Source organism: Scardinius erythrophthalmus (assembly GCF_964197995.2).
Source record: "Scardinius erythrophthalmus genome assembly, chromosome: 8".
Lineage (NCBI taxonomy): Eukaryota > Metazoa > Chordata > Actinopteri > Cypriniformes > Leuciscidae > Scardinius > Scardinius erythrophthalmus.
Window position 1 is genome coordinate 18,642,493 of NC_138228.1, and position 23,836 is coordinate 18,666,328.

The following is a 23,836-nucleotide window of genomic DNA, read 5'->3' on the forward strand; positions in this document are numbered from 1 at the left end:
TACATTGTGTAATTATACCTTTATTACAGTGTAATAATACACTGTGCTATTATACCTTTATTACAGTGTAATAACACATTGTGGTATTATACCTTTATTACAGTGTAATAATACAATGTGTTTTTATACCTTTATTACAGTGTAATAATACATTGTGTTATTATACATTTTTTACAATGTAATAATACATTGTGTTATTATACCTTTATTACAGTGTAATAATACATTATTATTATTATACATTTATTACAGTCCCACAATACATTGTGTAATTATACCTTTATTACAGTGTAATAACACATTGTGGTATTATACGTTTATTACAGTGTAATAATACATTGTGTTATTATACATTTATTACAATGTAATAACACATTGTGGTATTATACCTTTATTACAGTGTAATAATACATTGTCTTATATCTTTATTACAGTGTTATAATACATTGTTATTATATCTTTATTACAGTGTAATAATACATTCTTATTATACATTTATTACAGTCCCATAATACATTGTGTAATTCTACCTTTTTACAGTGCCATAATACATTGTGAAAGTATACCTTTATTACAGTGTAATAATAAACTGTGTTATTATACCTTTATTACAGTGTAATAATACATTGTCTTATAATACCTTTATTACAGTGTAATAATACATTGTGTTATTATACATTACAATGTAATAATACATTGTGTTATTATACCTTTATTACAATGTAATAATACATCGTGTAATTATACATTTATTACAATATAATAATACATTGTGCTATTATACCTTTATGACAATGAAATACATTGTGCTATTATACATTTATCACAGTGTAATAATACATTGTGTAATTATACCTTTATTACAGTGTAATAATACACTGTGCTATTATACCTTTATTACAGTGTAATAACACATTGTGGTATTATACCTTTATTACAGTGTAATAATACAATGTGTTATTATACCTTTATTACAGTGTAATAATACATTGTGTTATTATACATTTTTTACAATGTAATAATACATTGTGTTATTATACCTTTAAATACAGTGTAATAATACATTATTATTATACATTTATTACAGTCCCACAATACATTGTGTAATTATACCTTTATTACAGTGTAATAATACACTGTGCTATTATACCTTTATTACAGTGTAATAACACATTGTGGTATTATACGTTTATTACAGTGTAATAATACATTGTGTTATTATACATTTATTACAGTGTAATAATACATTGTGTTATTATACCTTTATTACAATGTAATAATACACTGTGCTATTATACCTTTATTACAGTGTAATAACACATTGTGGTATTATACCTTTATTACAGTGTAATAATACATTGTCTTATATATTTATTACAGTGTAATAATACATTGTTATTATACCTTTATTACAGTGTAATAATACATTATTATTATACATTTATTACAGTGCCATAATACATTGTGTTATTTTACCTTTATTACAGTGTAATAATACATTGTGTTATTATACATTTATTACAATGTAATAATACATTGTGTTATTATACCTTTATTACAGTGTAATAACACATTGTGGTATTGTGTTATTATACATTTATTACAGTGTAATAATACATTGTCTTATATCTTTATTACAGTGTAATAATACACTGTGTTATTATACCTTTATTACAGTGTAATAATACATTGTCTTATATCTTTATTACAGTGTAATAATACACTGTGTTATTATACCTTTATTACAGTGTAATAATACATTATTATTATACATTTATTACAGTCCCATTATACATTGTGTAATTATACCTTTATTACAGTGTAATAATACATTGTCTTATAATACCTTTATTACAGTGTAATAATACATTTTGTTGTTATACATTTATTACAATGTAATAATACATTGTGTTATTATACATTTATTACAATGTAATAATACATTGTGTTATTATACCTTTATTACAATGTAATAATACAGTGTGCTATTATACCTTTATTACAGTGTAATAACACATTGTGGTATTATACCTTTATTACAGTGTAATAATACATTGTCTTATATCTTTATTTCAGTGTAATAATACATTGTTATTATATCTTTATTACAGTGTAATAATACATTCTTATTATACATTTATTACAGTCCCATAATACATTGTGTAATTCTACCTTTTTACAGTGCCATAATACATTGTGAAATTATACCTTTATTACAGTGTAATAATAAACTGTGTTATTATACACTCTAAAAAATGCTGGGTTATTTTTTAAACCCAAATGCTGGGTTGAGCATTTTGACTATGTTGCTGGGTTATTTTCTCCGTAATCAGCTGACAATGACCCAGCATTTGGGTTTGTTTTGGAAATTTTGACCCAGCGCCTCCTCGCGAGTCGCGCGCTTTTGTCCACACTGTTCAAATCACTACGTCAACAGGAGGACGAGAGGTTCAAGCAGGAGCGAGCGTAAAGGTGAGCAACCCTGTTTTATTACAACTTTCCTAATGTTAAGTAACGTTAGTCAAAGAAGTCAGAAAGTCAACAAGAAGTTATGTTGAAATGAACTATGAATTATTGACGACGTCGACGTCTGTCGAACTAGCGACCGTTAACGTATGCTAACGTTAACGTTACGTTACACATAACATTCATTATTTTTACACGGTCTGTAATCAATTATTCCACTTAAAACACGGTCACAATGTCTAAGTACAGTTGTTGGTGTCTGTTTTATCTCCAGAAATGTTGCGGGTTACTTGACTCGGCGGATGGATGCAGTGTAACGTCACTGGCTAGTGGCTGGATATGCTAAAGAAGTGTCACGGGGTGACAAACAGCCCCGGAACAATTCCCCTCTGGAGAATTGTTCCCGTCGGGACGTTTTCAGCGTAACACCATCCCCGGACCTGTATGAGTGTTTGTCGTCATGACAACTAAACGGCAGATTGGTGACAGGTGTAAGGACTTCACGCTGAGTGTTTGATTGAGACCACTCCCGCTTCTTGACAGGATAAAAACACACAAGGAAGAGAAGGCTGTGTTGTGCTGTGTGGTGCGGGGTTGTGCTGTGTGGTGTTGTGCTGTTCTTCTGCCCCGTTGATCTGGACTGTTCTTCCCCCTGATCGTTGGTGGCTTCTCTCCCGTGGGGATTTGTTTATGGAACTGCAGTTGAGGGGTTGTATTGAAGGAAAAAGAGTGTTATTTGAGAGGACTCGGGGACGGTCAAGAGGAATGAAATTCGCTGACTGAGCTGGGGAAGAGAGAGATGAGTAGTTATCAAACTGAATCTCATAACTGCATGTGTTTTACACTAAATTGGGTATTGGATTGAAGTGTTTGGAGCATGTGTACACCCTTCACCGAGTGAAATGTTGATTCCTGTTGATTTCCTCATCTCCTCTCCCCGATTGGAGTCCAGCAGAGTGAACTCCGTCTGTGACCGTGAAGACCAATCTCTCGAGTGATCTGTCCGCCCCTGGCGATCATCAGTCCAGTAGACCAGGATCTGTGGGTGAGTGCTGGCCTTATGCGCACTAGAAGAGTGGAATTGCAGTGTGTAAACTGACGTTTCCCCTCACGAATACATGTTTAGAGTTGGATTGCAGTGTGTGTGTGTGGAAGAATACCTGTTATTGCCCCGCAACTGCCCATGTGCCCTGGGGATCTACTATTTACTGTGAGAGCTGAGTGAGATTGCTTACATCTACGTGCGGTGTCTAGAAAGAAGAACCTCTGCGAGACAACATCACCCCATTTGAGAACTGTATATTGCTGTTGAAGTTGATTCTGTCTGTCCTAGAGAAGCCCCGTTCAGCCTGCGACTGTGAGTCTGCTGCAGCCCTAAGCCTACCTGCATGGTGTGAAGTTATCTGTCCCCTGCAACACACGTGAGAACTGTACACTGCTGTTGAAGTTGATTCTGTCTGTCCTAGAGAAGCCCCGTTCAGCCTGTGACTGTGAGTCTGCTGCAGCCCTAAGCCTACCTGCATGGTGTGAAGTTATCTGTCCCCTGCAACACACGTGAGAACTGTACACTGCTGTTGAAGTTGATTCTGTCTGTCCTAGAGAAGCCCCGTTCAGCCTGTGACTGTGAGTCTGCTGCAGCCCTAAGCCTACCTGCATGGTGTGAAGTTATCTGTCCCCTGCAACACACGTGAGAACTGTACACTGCTGTTGAAGTTGATTCTGTCTGTCCTAGAGAAGCCCCGTTCAGCCTGCGACTGTGAGTCTGCTGCAGCCCTAAGCCTACCTGCATGGTGTGAAGTTATCTGTCCCCTGCAACACACGTGAGAACTGTACACTGCTGTTGAAGTTGATTCTGTCTGTCCTAGAGAAGCTCCGTTTAGCCTGCGACTGTGTCTGCTGCAGCCCTAAGCCTACCTGCATGGTGTGAAGTTATCTGTCCCCTGTAACACACGTGAGAACTGTGCACTGCTGTTGAAGTTGATTCTGTCTGTCCTAGTGAAGCCCCGTTTCGCTTGCGACTTGGAGTCTGCTGCAGCCGAGCCTTGACCCCTCTACTCACCGGAGATACTCACCTGTCTAACGCTCTTCCACTGCTCTCCCACCGTGAGTCTGGCATCCGTCTGTGAGGGAGCGAGCTGGGATTTCTCTACTCACCTGTGATATTCACCTGTCCAACGCTCTCCCACTGTGAGTCTGACGCCAGTCTGTGAAGGAAGTGATCTCCGTTCTCTCTACTCACCTGTGATACTCACCTGTCCAACGCTCTCCCACTGTGAGTCTGACGCCAGTCTGTGGAGGAAGTGATCTCCGTTCTCCCTACTCACCCGTGATACTCCCCTGTCCAACGCTCTCCCACTGGGAGTCTCGCCGGTTCATACCCGCGGCGGTGCTGCTCTGGGTCCCTGGGAAGGAGAGGACAAGGAATTTTAGACTAGGACTTCTTAATTGCTTTTAATACAAAATAAAGTTGTTATTCCTTTTACTCCTGCCTCCTGCCTCCTCCTTTGATACGCTCCTCTGGGTGATAGTGGGTTAGGGGTGGGTGCAGTCTGGTTTGGCCCACCCCGACCTGTGACAGAAGCTGTAAGTCTAACGTTACCTATTATTTAACTGTGTTTGTTAGTCATTTTCGAAAGGTAGCTTTACATAAAATATTGAATTATGCTGCAGTATGTTCTCTGTGTTTGGGTGTGTGCGCCTTAGTTCAATTTGGCTAAGCATTTCTGCAGAAAACAGTGTCATCGTCCAGCTCAGTACAATTCTTATCAAAAACTGTCATTGTTCATTTGAAGTCAGTTCAGTGTTGCTTCAGTTACGTTCAGAAACTATGTAAAGATAATCAAAGTAGTTACTGAAGTACAATTTGGTCTTAAACCGGCTCTGAGAAAAAGAGTCCACAAAATATCCACAAAATTAACATTTCTTCTGTTACAGTCTTGTGAATTAACAATAGTTAATTAAGCTGTTAAAAATGTAGTCTAATTATTTATTTTATTTTTTTAATTAAGTAATGATTCATTAAAATTATTTATATATATATTTTTTAAATTAACTGGAGCCAGCATAAAAATTAATTTTAAAAACGTATAAGACATGCTAAATTTGTAAAGATATTACTAATCAGATGTTTCCTTCTTTTCTTTTACAGCAATGGACATTTTTGTTCAACAAATCTCCTCAACTGGAGTCTTGAGTGCCTCATTGAAAAATTGCTGGTAAATATGTGATGAACAATTTTGCATTTCAAATTCTCTTTCTTTGTATGTAATCTTTTTTTCACAGTTGCATCCAGTGCCAACCCTAACCCTTAAAGGGATAGTTCGCCCAAAAATGATATTTAACCCATGATTTACTCACCCTCAAGCCGTTTGAGATGCATATGTCAATCTTTTTTCAGACGAACACATTTTCAGTTATTTTAGAAAATGTCTTCGATCTTTCAGTAGTTATAATGTCAAGCAATGGGGTCCACCTCCTTCAAGTCCCAAAATGTGCATGCATCCTTCACAAAAGTAATCCATCCGGCTCCAGGGGGATAAACGAAGGCCTTCTGAGGGTAATCCGTGCGGTTTTGTCGTAAAAATATACATATTTAAAACTTTATAAACGAAAATAACTGGCTTCCGGTAGCGTTCGACGCGCGTTCATGGAGATGGATGCTGGCGTATGACGTAGCGTAGAAAGCGTCGTGACGTAGAACGAACGTAGAGTTTTGTTTTGCTCTGCTCTCTCGCTGCGCTGTCACGTTCGTTCTACGTCACGACGCTTTCTACGCTACGTCCTACGGATTACTTTTGTGAAGGATGCATGCACATTTTGGGACTTGAAGGAGGTGGACCCCATTGCTTCACATTATAACCACTGAAAGATCTAAGACATTTTCTAAAATAACTGAAAATGTGTTCGTCTGAAAAATGATTGACATATGCATCTCGAACGGCTTGAGGGTGAGTAAATCATGGGTTAAATATCATTTTTGGGCGAACTATCCCTTTAACAAAGTTTGCTACACCATTCACAATAAGCTCAAAAACATGAATGGCCAATTTACTTGTCCAAGTACAAGCACATGACAAGACAATTTAAATCAGTTATATTGTAGGGCTGGCATAGGGTACCACTTCTGTGCCTAGTCGTTGTCAGTGTAATTTCATAGATAGCCGTGCTTGTTTGCCCCTTTCTTGGTTTAAGGCAGTGGTTCTCAAATGTCCTGGGACCCCCATAATTTAGGATGTCTCACCCAATTTAAATTTTGCAGTCTGTACTAATGAGCTGAATCAGGTGTGTTAAATGAGGGAGAGATACAAAATGTGCAGTGGTATGGGGTCCCCAGGACGGGTTTGAGAAGCACTGCTTTAAGGGATAGTTCACCTGAAAAGGAAAATTCTGTCGTCATTTACTCACCCTCATGGTATTACAAACCTGAATGATTTTCTTCTCCTGAACACAAAAGAAAAAATGTTGGTAACAAAACAGTTAACAATAGCCATTGACTTTTATAGTACTTTTTTCCTATTATGGAAGTCATTGGTTACCGTCAACTATCTTGTTACTGACATTCTTTAAAAAATCTTTTTGTGTTCAGCAGAAGAAAGAAACTTCACAAAAAGTTTGGAACAACGTGAGGGTGAGTAAATGAGGCGAGTAAATTTGACATGAGTGTGAGTAAATTTGCATTTTAAGGTGAACTATACCTTTAATAACACTAAATGTTTTCAGATTACCAGAGTACATATTTAACTGTTATATATTTAAGCTAATTTCACTCATTCTAAGTTGACCTTAGTTAGAAATGCACTTTGCTTAATTTAAAAGCTGATGAACGAACAAGTTCTAATTTGCCATTTTTCTATTCTTAGATTCCAAAGGCATACTAGCACTTACAATCCTGCCTGTCATTCTTCCCCCGCCTGTGTACAAGATTGGCCACAAAACCTTTCGGCCAACTATTCAAGAGACAAGAACCTCATTCATTGATGTACAACTGGTAAGTAAAACAACAGGGGACAAAAAGAGCAGGCTCATTTCTTTACACCTGTTTGTAGGGCTGCACGATAAATCGTTTTATTGCTGCTTGAATCTAACATGCATTTCATTTTCTCACAACTCTTTAAAGGATTAGTTCACCCCAAAATGAAAATTTCCTAATAATTTACTCACCCCAATGTCTTCCAAGATATCCATGTCTTTCTTTCTTCAGTGGAAGAGGAATTAAGTTTTTTGAGGAAAACATTTCAGGATTATTCTACACAGAATGGACTTTAATGACAACCAACTATCCCAACGTTCAAAGAAGGTTCAAATGTCCATCTCAATGCAGCTTCAGAGTCTCTACACAATCCCAGTCGAGAAATAAGGGTCTTATCTAGCGAAACCATCAGCCATTTGTGGTTTAATAGTATATAAATGTTTTTTTTTTGTTTTTAAATGACCGATGGTTTCGCTAGATAATACCCTTATTTCTCAACTGGGATTGTGTAGAGACTCTGAAGCTGCATTGAGACTGACATTTGAACCTTCTTTGAACATTGGGATAGTTGGTTGCCATTTAAGTCTATTCTGTGTAGAAACATACTGAAATGTTTTCCTCAAAAAAACTTAATTTCTTTTCGACTGAAGAAAGAAAGACATGGATATCCTGGATGGCTCTGGGGTGAGTAAATGATTAGGAAATTTATATTTTGGGGTGAACTAATTCTTTAAGTTAATTTAAGATGGTATTTAACTAATTTAAGACTGCTCTTATGAAAACCTAAGACACACTTTTAAATAATTATCTGTGTCTGATATTGTCTTTCCCTCATTTAGTCTGGAACCAACATGGTGCTTTACCTGGAAAGGCAGAGAGAAGCAAAACCCTTCCCCTTTGTCTTGGAGCTTGGAATGGCTGGACAGTTTTTTGGTGAATGGGGAAACTCTGGAAAAGTTGACTCCGTTTTTTTTTTTTTATCATTTTGTGAAGATAATTTTTAGCTAGGCTATTTTACAGTTTATAGGTATAGAGTTTCATGTTTTTATTTTGCTACACAGGACTAAATGATTGCTTATTTAAGTGAATTACAATGTATGTACTTACGTGTTATTTATTGTATTCTTTGTGAATAGAATCTTAAGCTGTAGGCTATTTTACAGTTTAGAAGTGAAGAGTTTTGAATTTTGAGAATCTTACCATTTTATAATATTTTAACATACCAACATTTTAGCACAAATTATTTTTGTGGGCCTCCGTTTATGTTGCAGATGTCTGTTTTTTTTAACATGAATGTATTTTTGATTATATTAATTTCCTGGAATAAACACTTTAATTGAATCAATAAACAGTAGTGTTGTTATTGTTATTAATATTTTTTTATTCGTTTTTTTATTATTATTATCTAAAATTAATAACCTGTAGCATGGGGGTTGTTTGACCCAGCACTGATTAAAAACAACCCAGCAGATGGGTTAATGTATAAAAACCCAGCCTGCTGGGTCAAAATAACCCAGCATGTGTTCTGTCCAATATTTACCCAGCGCTGGGTTGCCAAATAACCCAAATTGGGTTGTTTTTAACCCAGCATTTTTTAGAGTGTACCTTTATTACAGTGTAATAATACATTGTCTTATAATACCTTTATTACAGTGTAATAATACACAGTGTTATTATACCTTTTTACAGTGCCATACACTCTAAAAAATGCTGGGTTAAAAACAACCCAATTTGGGTTATTTGGCAACCCAGCGCTGGGTAAATATTGGACAGAACACATGCTGGGTTATTTTGACCCAGCAGGCTGGGTTTTTATACATTAACCCATCTGCTGGGTTGTTTTTAATCAGTGCTGGGTCAAACAACCCCTATGCTACAGGTTATTAATTTTAGATAATAAAAACGAATAAAAAAATATTAATAACAATAATAACACTACTGTTTATTGATTCAATTAAAGTGTTTATTCCAGGAAATTAATATAATCAAAAATACATTCATGTTAAAAAAAACAGACATCTGTAACATAAACGGAGGCCCACAAAAATCATTTGTGCTAAAATGTTGGTATGTTAAAATATTATAAAATGGTAAGATTCTCAAAATTCAAAACTCTTCACTTATAAACTGTAAAATAGCCTACAGCTTAAGATTCTATTCACAAAGAATACAATAAAAAACACGTAAGTACATACATTGTAATTCACTTAAATAAGCAATCATTTAGTCCTGTGCAGCAAAAATGAGAGGCACATCTCTGCGTATAAACAGTAAGTACATACATTGCAATTCATTTTAAATAAGCAATCATTTAGTCCTGTGTAGCAAAATAAAAACATGAAACTCTATACCTATAAACTGTAAAATAGCCTAGCTAAAAATTATCTTCCCAAAATGATAAAAAAAAAAAAACAGAGTCAACTTTTCCAGAGTTTCCCCATTCACCAAAAAACTGTCCAGCCATTCCAAGCTCCAAGACAAAGGGGAAGGGTTTTGCTTCTCTCTGCCTTTCCAGGTAAAGCACCATGTTGGTTCCAGACTAAATGAGGGAAAGACAATATCAGACACAGATAATTATTTAAAAGTGTGTCTTAGGTTTTCATAAGAGCAGTCTTAAATTAGTTAAATACCATCTTAAATTAACTTAAAGAATTAGTTCACCCCAAAATATAAATTTCCTAATCATTTACTCACCCCAGTGCCATCCAAGATATCCATGTCTTTCTTTCTTCAGTGGAAAAGAAATTAAGTTTTTTTGAGGAAAACATTTCAGTATGTTTCTACACAGAATAGACTTAAATGGCAACCAACTATCCCAATGTTCAAAGAAGGTTCAAATGTCAGTCTCAATGCAGCTTCAGAGTCTCTACACAATCCCAGTTGAGAAATAAGGGTATTATCTAGCGAAACCATCGGTCATTTAAAAACAAAAAACAAAAAAAAAAACATTTATATACTATTAAACCACAAATGGCTGATGGTTTCGCTAGATAAGACCCTTATTTCTCGACTGGGATTGTGTAGAGACTCTGAAGCTGCTCTGAGACTGACATTTGAACCTTCTTTGAACGTTGGGATAGTTGGTTGTCATTAAAGTCCATTCTGTGTAGAATAATCCTGAAATGTTTTCCTCAAAAAACTTAATTTCTCTTCCACTGAAGAAAGAAAGACATGGATATCTTGGAAGACATTGGGGTGAGTAAATTATTAGGAAATTTTCATTTTGGGGTGAACTAATCCTTTAAAGAGTTGTGAGAAAATGAAATGCATGTTAGATTCAAGCAGCAATAAAACGATTTATCGTGCAGCCCTACAAAAAGGTGTAAAGAAATGAGCCTGCCCTTTTTGTCCCCAGTTGTTTTACTTACCGGTTGTACATCAATGAATGAGGTTCTTGTCTCTTGAATAGTTGGCCGAAAGGTTTTGTGGCCAATCTTGTACACAGGCGGGGGAAGAATGACAGGCAGGATTGTAAGTGCTAGTATGCCTTTGGAATCTAAGAATAGAAAAATGGCAAATTAGAACTTGTTCGTTCATCAGCTTTTAAATTAAGCAAAGTGCATTTCTAACTAAGGTCAACTTAGAATGAGTGAAATTAGCTTAAATATATAACAGTTAAATATGTACTCTGGTAATCTGAAAACATTTAGTGTTATTAAAGGTATAGTTCACCTTAAAATGCAAATTTACTCACCCTCATGTCAAATTTACTCGCCTCATTTACTCACCCTCACGTTGTTCCAAACCTTTTTTTGGAACTTTTTTTGAAGTTTCTTTCTTCTGCTGAACACAAAAAGATTTTTTAAAGAATGTCAACAAGATAGTTGACGGTAACCAATGACTTCCATAATAGGAAAAAAGTACTATAAAAGTCAATGGCTATTGTTAACTGTTTTGTTACCAACATTTTTTCTTTTGTGTTCAGGAGAAGAAAATCATTCAGGTTTGTAATACCATGAGGGTGAGTAAATGACGACAGAATTTTCCTTTTCAGGTGAACTATCCCTTAAAGCAGTGCTTCTCAAACCCGTCCTGGGGACCCCATACCACTGCACATTTTGTATCTCTCCCTCATTTAACACACCTGATTCAGCTCATTAGTACAGACTGCAAAATTTAAATTGGGTGAGACATCCTAAATTATGGGGGTCCCAGGACATTTGAGAACCACTGCCTTAAACCAAGAAAGGGGCAAACAAGCACGGCTATCTATGAAATTACACTGACAACGACTAGGCACAGAAGTGGTACCCTATGCCAGCCCTACAATATAACTGATTTAAATTGTCTTGTCATGTGCTTGTACTTGGACAAGTAAATTGGCCATTCATGTTTTTGAGCTTATTGTGAATGGTGTAGCAAACTTTGTTAAAGGGATAGTTCGCCCAAAAATGATATTTAACCCATGATTTACTCACCCTCAAGCCGTTCGAGATGCATATGTCAATCTTTTTTCAGACAAACACATTTTCAGTTTTTTTTAGAAAATGTCTTAGATCTTTCAGTGGTTATAATGTGAAGCAATGGGGTCCACCTCCTTCAAGTTCCAAAATGTGCATGCATCCTTCACAAAAGTAATCCGTAGGACGTAGCGTAGAAAGCGTCGTGACGTAGAACGAACGTGACAGCGCAGCCAGAGAGCAGAGCAAAACAAAACTCTACGTTCGTTCTACGTCACGACGCTTTCTACGCTACGTCATACGCCAGCATCCATCTCCATGAACGCGCGTCGAACGCTACCGGAAGCCAGTTATTTTCGTTTCTAAAGTTTTAAATATGTATGTTTTTACGACAAAACCGCACGGATTACCCTCAGAAGGCCTTCGTTTATCCCCCTGGAGCCGGATGGATTACTTTTGTGAAGGATGCATGCACATTTTGGGACTTGAAGGAGGTGGACCCCATTGCTTGACATTATAACCACTGAAAGATCGAAGACATTTCCTAAAATAACTGAAAATGTGTTCGTCTGAAAAAAGATTGACATATGCATCTCAAACGGCTTGAGGGTGAGTAAATCATGGGTTAAATATCATTTTTGGGCGAACTATTTAAGGGTTAGGGTTGGCACTGGATGCAACTGTGAAAAAAAGATTACATACTAAGAAAGAGAATTTGAAATGCAAAATTGTTCATCACATATTTACCAGCAATTTTTCAATGAGGCACTCAAGACTCCAGTTGAGGAGATTTGTTGAACAAAAATGTCCATTGCTGTAAAAGAAAAGAAGGAAACATCTGATTAGTAATATCTTTACAAATTTAGCATGTCTTATACAATGTTTTTAAAATTAATTTTTATGCTGGCTCCAGTTAATTTAAAAAAAATATATTTAAATAATTTTAATGAATCATTACTTAATTAAAAAAATAAAATAAATAAATAGACTAAATAATTTTTAACAGCTTAATTAACTATTGTTAATTCACAAGACTGTAAACAGAAGAAATGTTAATTTTGTGGATATTTTGTGGACTCTTTTTTTCAGAGCCGGTTTAAGACCAAATTGTACTTCAGTAACTACTTTGATTATCTTTACATAGTTTCTGAACGTAACTGAAGCAACACTGAACTGACTTCAAATGAACAATGACAGTTTTTGATAAGAATTGTACTGAGCTGGACGATGACACTGTTTTCTGCAGAAATGCTTAGCCAAATTGAACTAAGGCGCACACACCCAAACACAGAGAACATACTGCAGCATAATTCAATATTTTATGTAAAGCTACCTTTCGAAAATGACTAACAAACACAGTTAAATAATAGGTAACGTTAGACTTACAGCTTCTTTAGCATATCCAGCCACTAGCCAGTGACGTTACACTGCATCCATCCGCCGAGTCAAGTAACCCGCAACATTTCTGGAGATAAAACAGACACCAACAACTGTACTTAGACATTGTGACCGTGTTTTAAGTGGAATAATTGATTACAGACCGTGTAAAAATAATGAATGTTATGTGTAACGTAACGTTAACGTTAGCATAACGGTCGCTAGTTCGACAGACGTCGACGTCGTCAATAATTCATAGTTCATTTCAACATAACTTCTTGTTGACTTTCTGACTTATTTGACTAACGTTACTTAACAAAAGGAAAGTTGTAATAAAACAGGGTTGCTCACCTTTACGCTCGCTCCTGCTTGAACCTCTCGTCCTCCTGTTGACGTAGTGATTTGAACAGTGTGGACAAAAGCGCGCGACTCGCGAGGAGGCGCTGGGTCAAAATTTCCAAAACAAACCCAAATGCTGGGTCATTGTCAGCTGATTACGGAAAAAATAACCCAGCAACATAGTCAAAATGCTCAACCCAGCATTTGGGTTTAAAAAATAACCCAGCATTTTTTAGAGTGTAATACATTGTGAAATTATACCTTTATTACAGTGTAATAATACACTGTGCTATTATACCTTTATTACAGTATAATACATTGTGTAATTATACCTTTATTACAGTGTAATAATACACTGTGCTATTATACCTTTATTACAGTATAATACATTGTGTAATTATACCTTTATTACAGTGTAATAATACATTGTGGTATTATACATTTATTACAGTGTAATAATACATTGTGTTATTATACATTTATTACAATATAATAATACATTGTGCTATTATACATTTATCACAGTGTAATAATACATTGTGTAATTATACCTTTATTACAGTGTAATAATACAATGTGTTATTATACATTTATTACAATGTAATAATACATTGTGTTATTATACCTTTATTACAGTGTAATAATACATTATTATTATACATTTATTACAGTCCCATAATACATTGTGTAATTATACCTTTATTACAGTGTAATAATACACTGTGCTATTATACCTTTATTACAGTGTAATAATACACTGTGCTATTATACCTTTATTACAGTATAATACATTGTGTAATTATACCTTTATTACAGTGTAATAATACATTGTGGTATTATACATTTATTACAGTGTAATAATACATTGTGTTATTATACATTTATTACAATGTAATAATACATTGTGTTATTATACCTTTATTACAGTGTAATAATACATTCTTATTATACATTTATTGCAGTCCCATAATACATTGTGTAATTCTACCTTTTTACAGTGCCATAATACATTGTGAAATTATACCTTTATTATAGTGTAATAATAAACTGTGTTATTATACTTTTATTACAGTGTAATAATACATTGTCTTATAATACCTTTATTACAGTGTAATAATACATTGTGTTATTATACATTTATTACAATGTAATAATACATTGTGTTATTATACCTTTATTACAATGTAATAATACATCGTGTAATTATACATTTATTACAATATAATAATACATTGTGCTATTATACATTTATCACAGTGTAATAATGCATTGTGTAATTATACCTTTATTACAGTGTAATAATACAATGTGTTATTATACCTTTATTACAGTGTAATAATAAATTGTGTTATTATACATTTTTTACAATGTAATAATACATTGTGTTATTATACCTTTATTACAGTGTAATAATACATTATTATTATACATTTATTACAGTCCCATAATACATTGTGTTATTATACCTTTATTACAGTATAATACATTGTGTAATTATACCTTTATTACAGTGTAATAATACATTGTGGTATTATACATTTATTACAGTGTAATAATACATTGTGTTATTATACATTTATTACAATGTAATAATACATTGTGTTATTATTAGGGTTGGGTACCGAGACCCGGTTCCAATAGGGAACCGGTTCCGACGTAAACGGTAGTAACCAGACCGAATAAGAACGAAACTTTCGGTGCCTGATTTCGGTGCCTGACGTTTTTTTACCGCCCCCTATAAAACATCTCGCGGCACGAATGATCCAATAATAAAACATCTCCAGTAAACCAGCAGAGCGAGCATTAATTTAGTTCGTTTGTTAAATAAGAGGCGATTAATCAAGTGATCAAAGTGCTCGTTGCCGCTGCGATCAGTGGCGCGGATACAGTGTTTTCTCTTGTGGCGCGCGCACACCGCACTGTCACTCGGACGCGCGCTTCGTTGCGGAGATCGATCTATTTATGAGGCGCCGTCTATATGATTATGTGCGCGGAGAGTTTGTGTGTGTATGTGTGTGTGTGTGTGTGTGTGTGTGTGTGTGTGTGTGTGTGTGTGTGCTCGCGTCTCAGATGAGTATGCGCGGAGAGTTCCGCGCGTCTCGTGTGTGTAGAGTTTGTGCGTGAGCGACTTTAGATGTGATGTTGAGCATTTCATATTAGTTTGAGCATCCAGCAGTATACATGTATGACTACTTAGTAGGCCTATATGTGTATGCAAGGGTTTCATATGTGCGTGAATGAAGTTTGATTTAAAGGGATACTCCACTTTAAAATGAAAATTCTGTCATCATATACTCACCCTCATGTTGTTTCAATTCTTTATGAATTTCTTTCTTCTGCTGAACAGAAAGGAAGATATTTAGAATAATATCAGTAACCAGACAGTTTCTGGTCTCATTTACTTCCATGGTATTTTTTTTCCTACTAGCCTATGGAAGTCAATGAGACCAGAAACTGTCTGGTTACTGACATTCTTCTAAATATCTTCCTTCCTGTTCAGCAGAAGAAAGAAATTCATACAGGTTTGAAACAACATGAGGGTGAGTATATGATGACAGAATTTTAGACGACGCCTATCTATTCATTCTGGTGAAATCACAAAATATAATGGACACAAAGTGTCCCTGCTTGATATACAACCACTGATGAGCATAATCGTAAAAAAATAAAAAAATAAAAATAAAAAATAAAAAACTACGAATGCGGATTAGAACCCAAAACCTCTGACACGCCTGACTAAAGTTCAAGTTCAGCTGCCAGTGTTCCTCTTCGGATAAGTCTATGCCAACTGCAAATCTTGCATATCAAGTATGAAGTATATCAATATCAAGTATATTTATATGAGGCTATACTGTGTGTGTTAAATATTTCTGCTCAGTGTCAGATATTTCTCTGTTTTGTAAAAGTCATAATATTAGAAGAAAAAATTTTGATGTTAACTCAAGTGTTTTGTGCTACATCAGTAGCCTTTTAAACGGCACAATTTTTCATTTAATCAGAAATCAGAAAATCACTCTCACACACACACACACACACACACACACACACACACACACACACACACACACACACACAGAGAGAGAGATGTATTATTTTTTTGATAAAGGGTGTGTGGTTTAGTTTTCTTAAGTACCGTTTCAAGAACCGTTTAAGCACCGGAACCATTTGAAAAATACCGAGTCGGATAAAACCCAACCGATACCCAACCCTAGTTATTATACCTTTATTACAGTGTAATAATACATTCTTATTATACATTTATTGCAGTCCCATAATACATTGTGTAATTCTACCTTTTTACAGTGCCATAATACATTGTGAAATTATACCTTTATTACAGTGTAATAATAAACTGTGTTATTATACCTTTATTACAGTGTAATAATACATTGTGTTATTATACATTTATTACAATGTAATAATACATTGTGTTATTATACCTTTATTACAATGTAATAATACATCGTGTAATTATACATTTATTACAATATAATAATACATTGTGCTATTATACATTTATCACAGTGTAATAATACATTGTGTAATTATACCTTTATTACAGTGTAATAATACAATGTGTTATTATACCTTTATTACAGTGTAATAATAAATTTTGTTATTATACATTTTTTACAATGTAATAATACATTGTGTTATTATACCTTTATTACAGTGTAATAATACATTATTATTATACATTTATTACAGTCCCATAATACACTGTGCTATTATACCTTTATTACAGTGTAATAACACATTGTGGTATTGTGGTATTATACCTTTATTACAGTGTAATAATACATTGTGTTATTATACATTTATTACAGTGTAATAATACATTGTCTTATATCTTTATTACAGTGTAATAATACACTGTGTTATTATACCTTTATTACAGTGTAATAATACATTGTGTTATTATACATTTATTACAGTGTAATAATACATTGTCTTATATCTTTATTACAGTGTAATAATACACTGTGTTATTATACCTTTATTACAGTGTAATAATACATTGTCTTATATCTTTATTACAGTGTAATAATACACTGTGTTATTATACCTTTATTACAGTGTAATAATACATTATTATTATACATTTATTACAGTCCCATTATACATTGTGTAATTATACCTTTATTACAGTGTAATAATACACTGTGCTATTATACCTTTATTACAGTGTAATAACACATTGTGGTATTATACCTTTATTACAGTGTAATAATACATTGTGTTATTATACATTTATTACAATGTAATAATACATTGTGTTATTATACCTTTATTACAATGTAATAATACACTGTGCTATTATACCTTTATTACAGTGTAATAATACATTGTGTTATTATACATTTATTACAATGTAATAATACATTGTCTATCTTTATTACAGTGTAATAATACACTGTGTTATTATACCTTTATTACAGTGTAATAATACATTATATTATACATTTATTACAGTGCCATAATACATTGTGTTATTATACCTTTATTACAGTGTAATAATACATTGTGTTATTATACATTTTTTACAATGTAATAATACATTGTGTTATTATACCTTTATTACAGTGTAATAATACATTATTAGTATACATTTATTACAGTGCCATAATACATTGTGTTATTATACCTTTATTACAGTGTAATAATACATTGTGTTATTATACATTTATTACAATGTAATAATACATTGTGTTATTATACCTTTATTACAATGTAATAATACACTTTGCTATTATACCTTTATTACAGTGTAATAACACATTGTGGTATTATACCTTTATTACAGTGTAATGATACATTATCTTATTATACCTTTATTACAGTGTAATAATACATTGTCTTATAATACCTTTATTACAGTGTAATAATACATTGTGTTATTATACATTTATTAAAATGTAATAATACATTGTGTTATTATACCTTTATTACAGTATAATAATACATTGTGAAATGATTCCTTTATTACAATGTAATAATACATTGTGTAATTATACATTTATTACAATGTACTAATACATTGTGAAATTATACCTTTATTACAATGTAATAATACATTGTGCTATTATACCTTAGTAGTTGATACCATGGCCCACCTGTCAAAAATGATTGATTGACAGGTGCCCCGCCCCTTTTGGCATAGGATCAAAGGGATCAAAGAAGATGAGATGAGATCAAAGGAGATCAAAGGGCTTTTGAAGTCTTTTTGACAGCTAGTTTTGATTTTTGATTGACAGGTTGACAGTTTTGATTTTTGATTGACAGGTTGACAGTTAGTATGATTTTGAAGTCTTTTGATGCCTTTTGATATGGACAGAAAGTGTTTTAATAATTACATCATGGCTATGACAGCTAGTTTGATGCCTTTTGATATGGACAGAAGGTTTTGAAGACGCTGTGATTAAACAATATGTTATGGTATCTGACAGAAAGTCTGATTGTTTGAAGCCTGTTGATGCCTTTTGAACATGACAGTTAGTGTGTTGCATGTGTTTTTGAAGCTGGTATCACACAAGATCCTCCCTACATATTCCTGAGCGTATCCGGGCTGTCATGTGAAACTGAGAAGGGAAAAAGTGTGGAAGTTTATCTCACACAAATGTTGAAAAGCCATTCAGTTCTTTTAAAACAATATAAATGAAATATTTATAAAATAGCTTACTAAAACCTCACACCAAAAGTTTAAATAAAATGAGAGTCACAACAAATTACAATGAGTCTCTCAACCAGAGGCCCCAGCTCGTGTGTGTGTGTGTGTGTGTGTGTGTGTGTGTGTGTGTGTGTGTGTGTGTGTGTGTGTGTGTGTGTGCATGGAGATCAGACATCAGAGGAGATGGGGTCATGGGATTTCCCCCTGCCACCCTTCGCATTTGAGTTCTGACATCTGAAATGTGTTGTTCAGACACTGTGATTAAACAATGTCATACAAAACACATTCTATCCTTTAAAATAATGATCGTGCCAATTAAACTAAAGTTGAAAAACATACAGTTCTCATGCTCATTTCACTAAGGTTGAAAAGCCATTCAAGAAAGCCATTCAAGTCACAAAAGATCACAGAGTGTTTACTGAAGCGCCTCTCCAGCACAGCCCCGGCCTGAGTGGTGCGCGCGCCCTCCGCATTCTGACATCCCCCTCCTTCTGCTTCTCCACATTCCAGAGCACAGTGATAGTGAGAAACAGAGATTTTATAAAATAATGTATATTTCACACAAATAATATAATATGCAATAATATAAAATAACATCTTACTGAAATCAATTCTTTCAGTTTTAGATAAACAAAAGAATAAAAAAATCATCTTAGTCATCAGTTAAATCATCAGTTAAATGTTTAGAGAGTGGAAGAAAAAAACATACAGCTCATGAAACAACGCAATGTATGAAACGGGTTCACGAAAATAAAAAATCATCTTACATGTTTAGAAATCAGGGGCCCTCTGGCCTCTCACCAGCGTTTGACCTGCGGAGCTTTCAAAAAGCATCAGCCAAAGTGTGTGTGTGTGTGTGTGTGTGTGTGTGTGTGTGTGTTTGTGTCTGTGAGAGAGTCACTCAAATTCAGCGATTAGGATATCAGGTGCTGAGTTTATTTATAAGAAGTATAATCTTAAAAGTTTAAATGATATATTTTAAAAACAAAAGACTGTTTAAATAAAATCTTTAAAGTTTGAATACATACGCATCTTCTATTTACCTTTTAGAAAATTACTGTAATGATTTTGTTTAAATTGAACCTAAGGTATAATTGTTATTAAACAATGTCTGTTCAAAAACTTTAGATGGTTGAAAAACTGTACTTAGTCGTCTTAAATCTCATTTATATGAAAAGATTCAAACAGTATTTTTGTCCATACAACATGTTGTCAAAGTTTGTCACAATGTTTTGTTGTTTTTAAGAAATCCGAGGACTCTACGTCGCTCTTATTTAGACTAAGTTGAATCATTTAGAAAATCACCACACAATTATATTTTCATCTGTGGGTGGCTGAAGGATTTCCTTGTAGTTTATGAGTCTCTGAGCTGATGTGTTTAAATCTGTCGTCTCGATCTGCCAGATCTCATGTTCTCTATTGATCGGGTCAGTCTCATCATTGATGATAAACAGTTCAGTGTAGATCTTGTTTAGAGAGACCGACTGTGGTGCACTTCCCTCCAAAGTCCTCTCAGCGTCACGCAGCATTCTTGATTTCATCTCATTCCTTACATTCGGAAGAATTTCTAAAAATCAGGACAAAGTTGGATAGTCATATTATTAACAGGAGCATCACGCTTATGAATGCACAGTGTTCTACAACAAGAGATCTTACCATGTTCATTTACCAAGGTAGAGTGAGATACCTGAAAAACAAAACAAAATAATACTCATACATAAATATATATAACATGCACAAATCATTTCTTAACTAAGCAACTGTTTCTTAAATGATCAGACACTCACCACATTAAAGTTAATATCACCATATATTGTCTTTTCTACCATGATTGGAGCAAATATTGACCCACCATTCCTCTGGTCTATTGTTAAGTTAACCTGATTAGGGATCTGAATTAATGGCTGTCCGAATGATGTAGAATTATTATTATTAGTCTGTTGATTTGTCACGTTTCCAGAATGTACACCGTCTGTTAAAAAATGAACAATTAAATACACAACCAAAACCATGTAAACATTATAGTAAAGCTTATTGAAGATTGAGAAACATATTGAACTACTAACAAAGTAAATTATAAATCTTTTCCTACGTTTGATATTCTTTTTTCTGATTTTTTTCACTATGGACTTGATCCTTTTTAATGCTGTTTTCTCTCCATATTTATTCTGTAGTTCCTGTAAAAACTAAAGGAGCCTCAAGTATCCTGTTGGATACTCAAGGAACTTCAAAATGTAATTTTGGTGCCTCAAAGCTCTTTTTCCTATAGAAGGGTAACTGGAAGAGCATTGACAATCTTTGAGGTTCTTGCTGGAACTTATGGGATCCTTTAAGCACTTTGTATTTACTTCAGAGGTTCTGGAGTCACCTTTTCATTACCATGAGACCTCGAAGTGCTTTGGGGGAAAATAGAGGAACTTAAATGCGATAAAAGGGTTATTGGAAGATCTTTTAACATTTAAGTGGTTCCTGGAAGATCTCTTATGTTAAAGCCAGCATCTGGAGGAACCCAATGGTTCAGTGAGGCCCGAATTAGATTATTATTCTATTATTATTATTATTATCCTATTATTATTATTATTATAGGCTACTTAAGTTTGATTCAGTATACATACCCAGGTGAAAAAGACGTACTATTAAATGTATTAAAAATGTACTTGAGTGTGTTTTTAGTAGACCTACAATACAAATATAGCCTACTTTAATGCATTTTTATTATTATTATTATTATAGGCAAGTTTGATTCAGTATACATACCCAGGTGAAAAAGATGTACTATTAAATGTATTAAAAATGTACTTGAGTGTGTTTTTAGTAGACCTACAATACAAATATACTTTAATGCATTTTTAATACATTTAACAGTAACTATAGTCTTTTTTACTTGGGTAGCTTACATAAGTCATTTAAACCTTAAACAACAACACTAAATAATAATAATATTATATGAAGAAGAAGAAGCAGGAGGAGAGAAGTATTATTCTGTCACGAAACTGCTGCTATTCCTCCGCTGTCGTCGCTTCAGTGATCCTCGCGCTGCTCGCGCGCAACAAAGCTCAGCTGATCGACGTCAGAAAGTAACGGCTCCTCTCATCAAAGCTTCCGCCGTTTGTTCGGCTCTCCATTACAAGGTTTGTAAACTCGCCAAATAAATATAAATACAGAGTCTATTCACTATATATTTAAACACACATATATATAAACTAAATTTATTATACATTACTACGTTTTTACAGTGTTTACCACTCGTTTATTGCACAGTATCTGGTATGAAGGTTTTAGCCGCGATGCTAACTACGTTGATCTAATGAACAAATGGAAATGATTGACTTATTGTCTTAGATTGATTTAGTCATTCAATTCAACATATTTTGTACAACTGTGTCTTCAAATTGCTGATATAGCCTAACTAATTTAGAAAATTCTCTGATTCTTGGCGTTTGTTATGAATAACAAAAACAGGTTGTAGTTTGCTCTGTTTTTGTTTAGCCTAACGTTAACTTTACTTACTACAGGTGCCCTCATTCTCTCAAATACCATTTTAAAGCCATTTACTGGTCAATAAATATTATGTTGTGAATAATCAGCTTTGTTCTTTTGTTTCCCCAGAACAACCATTACATTTCTAAAATAATCTGAACATTTCAGTGGCAACATTGAATTACAGTAAGTTACCTGCACCACATGCAAGTACTTTATTACTATGAACTTTCTCTGTGTGAAATTGTATTGTTTGACTGTGTACTTGTGTTTTTTAATCAGTTACTCTCTGAAAATCTTTTCTCATGATCTCAAATCTCATTCATGTTACTCAGAAAAATAATATTTGATTCACAAAAAATGCTATAGACATTTTAACTCTGAATTATAACTTCAAGTTTAGTCTTTTTCGACAAAAAAAATAAATAAATATGAAAAAGCAATTAGGCTTCAGAAGACTTGCAACACAACCCATAACACATGAGTTGTGAACTCATTGATTATTTTTAGGATCTTTTCTGGGACATTTTTGGAGCTTAACCATTTTTACATAAATTGTTGCATTGAATTGAACTAGACAAGTGTGCATAAGAATGGTTTCATGAATGATTTACACAATTGTTTTCTGCTTGTGTTTCATGCAGTGTAAGTGATCGGTGACTGGGGTTGCATTATGCCTGAGATCTGCTTTTGGGTTCCACAGACAGAAAGTCAAACAGGTTTGGAACGTCACAAGGCTGAGGAAATTATTTAAATTTCACAACTATCACTTTAATAACATTACTAACAGTAAATTTTGTACTTTGCAGGGATCTCGGAAAGCTGAAATACAAGTTTGATCAAGAATAAAAATCCTCCTGTAGAAAAATCATTGAAGTGCCTGGACCATCCACCAGAAAAGAGGAAAAACAAACGGAAAACGATGCTGTACCTTTTCACTTTTCTAACTCGTTAAGTACCTCACACCAACTTGGTCCCATAGTGACATTTTTGACCACAAACGAAATTGCTGATCGTGTGAATTCATATTGAAATGACTGAATTCACCAGTGAACATTCACAGAACAACAGATCATTTTACTGCACCTTAACTCTGTTTCGGGTCGAAGCCTCTACTTCTACTTCCTCTATCTTGTT

At 34.0% G+C, this 23,836-nt stretch overlaps 1 protein-coding gene and 1 long non-coding RNA gene across 2 annotated transcripts in view; both read right to left on the reverse strand.

The window, feature by feature from the left end:
- tnni1c (troponin I, skeletal, slow c) overlaps positions 1–23,836 on the reverse strand; it is a 363,446-nt gene that overhangs the window by 307,587 nt on the left and 32,023 nt on the right. The gene's annotated exons all lie outside the window — the stretch shown is intronic.
- Positions 9,891–13,278, reverse strand: LOC308694325. Its single transcript, XR_014030581.1, has 4 exons — positions 13,222–13,278; positions 12,583–12,649; positions 10,804–10,931; positions 9,891–9,974 (listed from the first exon to the last, which is right to left on the reverse strand). It is a non-coding gene; the product is annotated as an uncharacterized lncRNA (long non-coding RNA).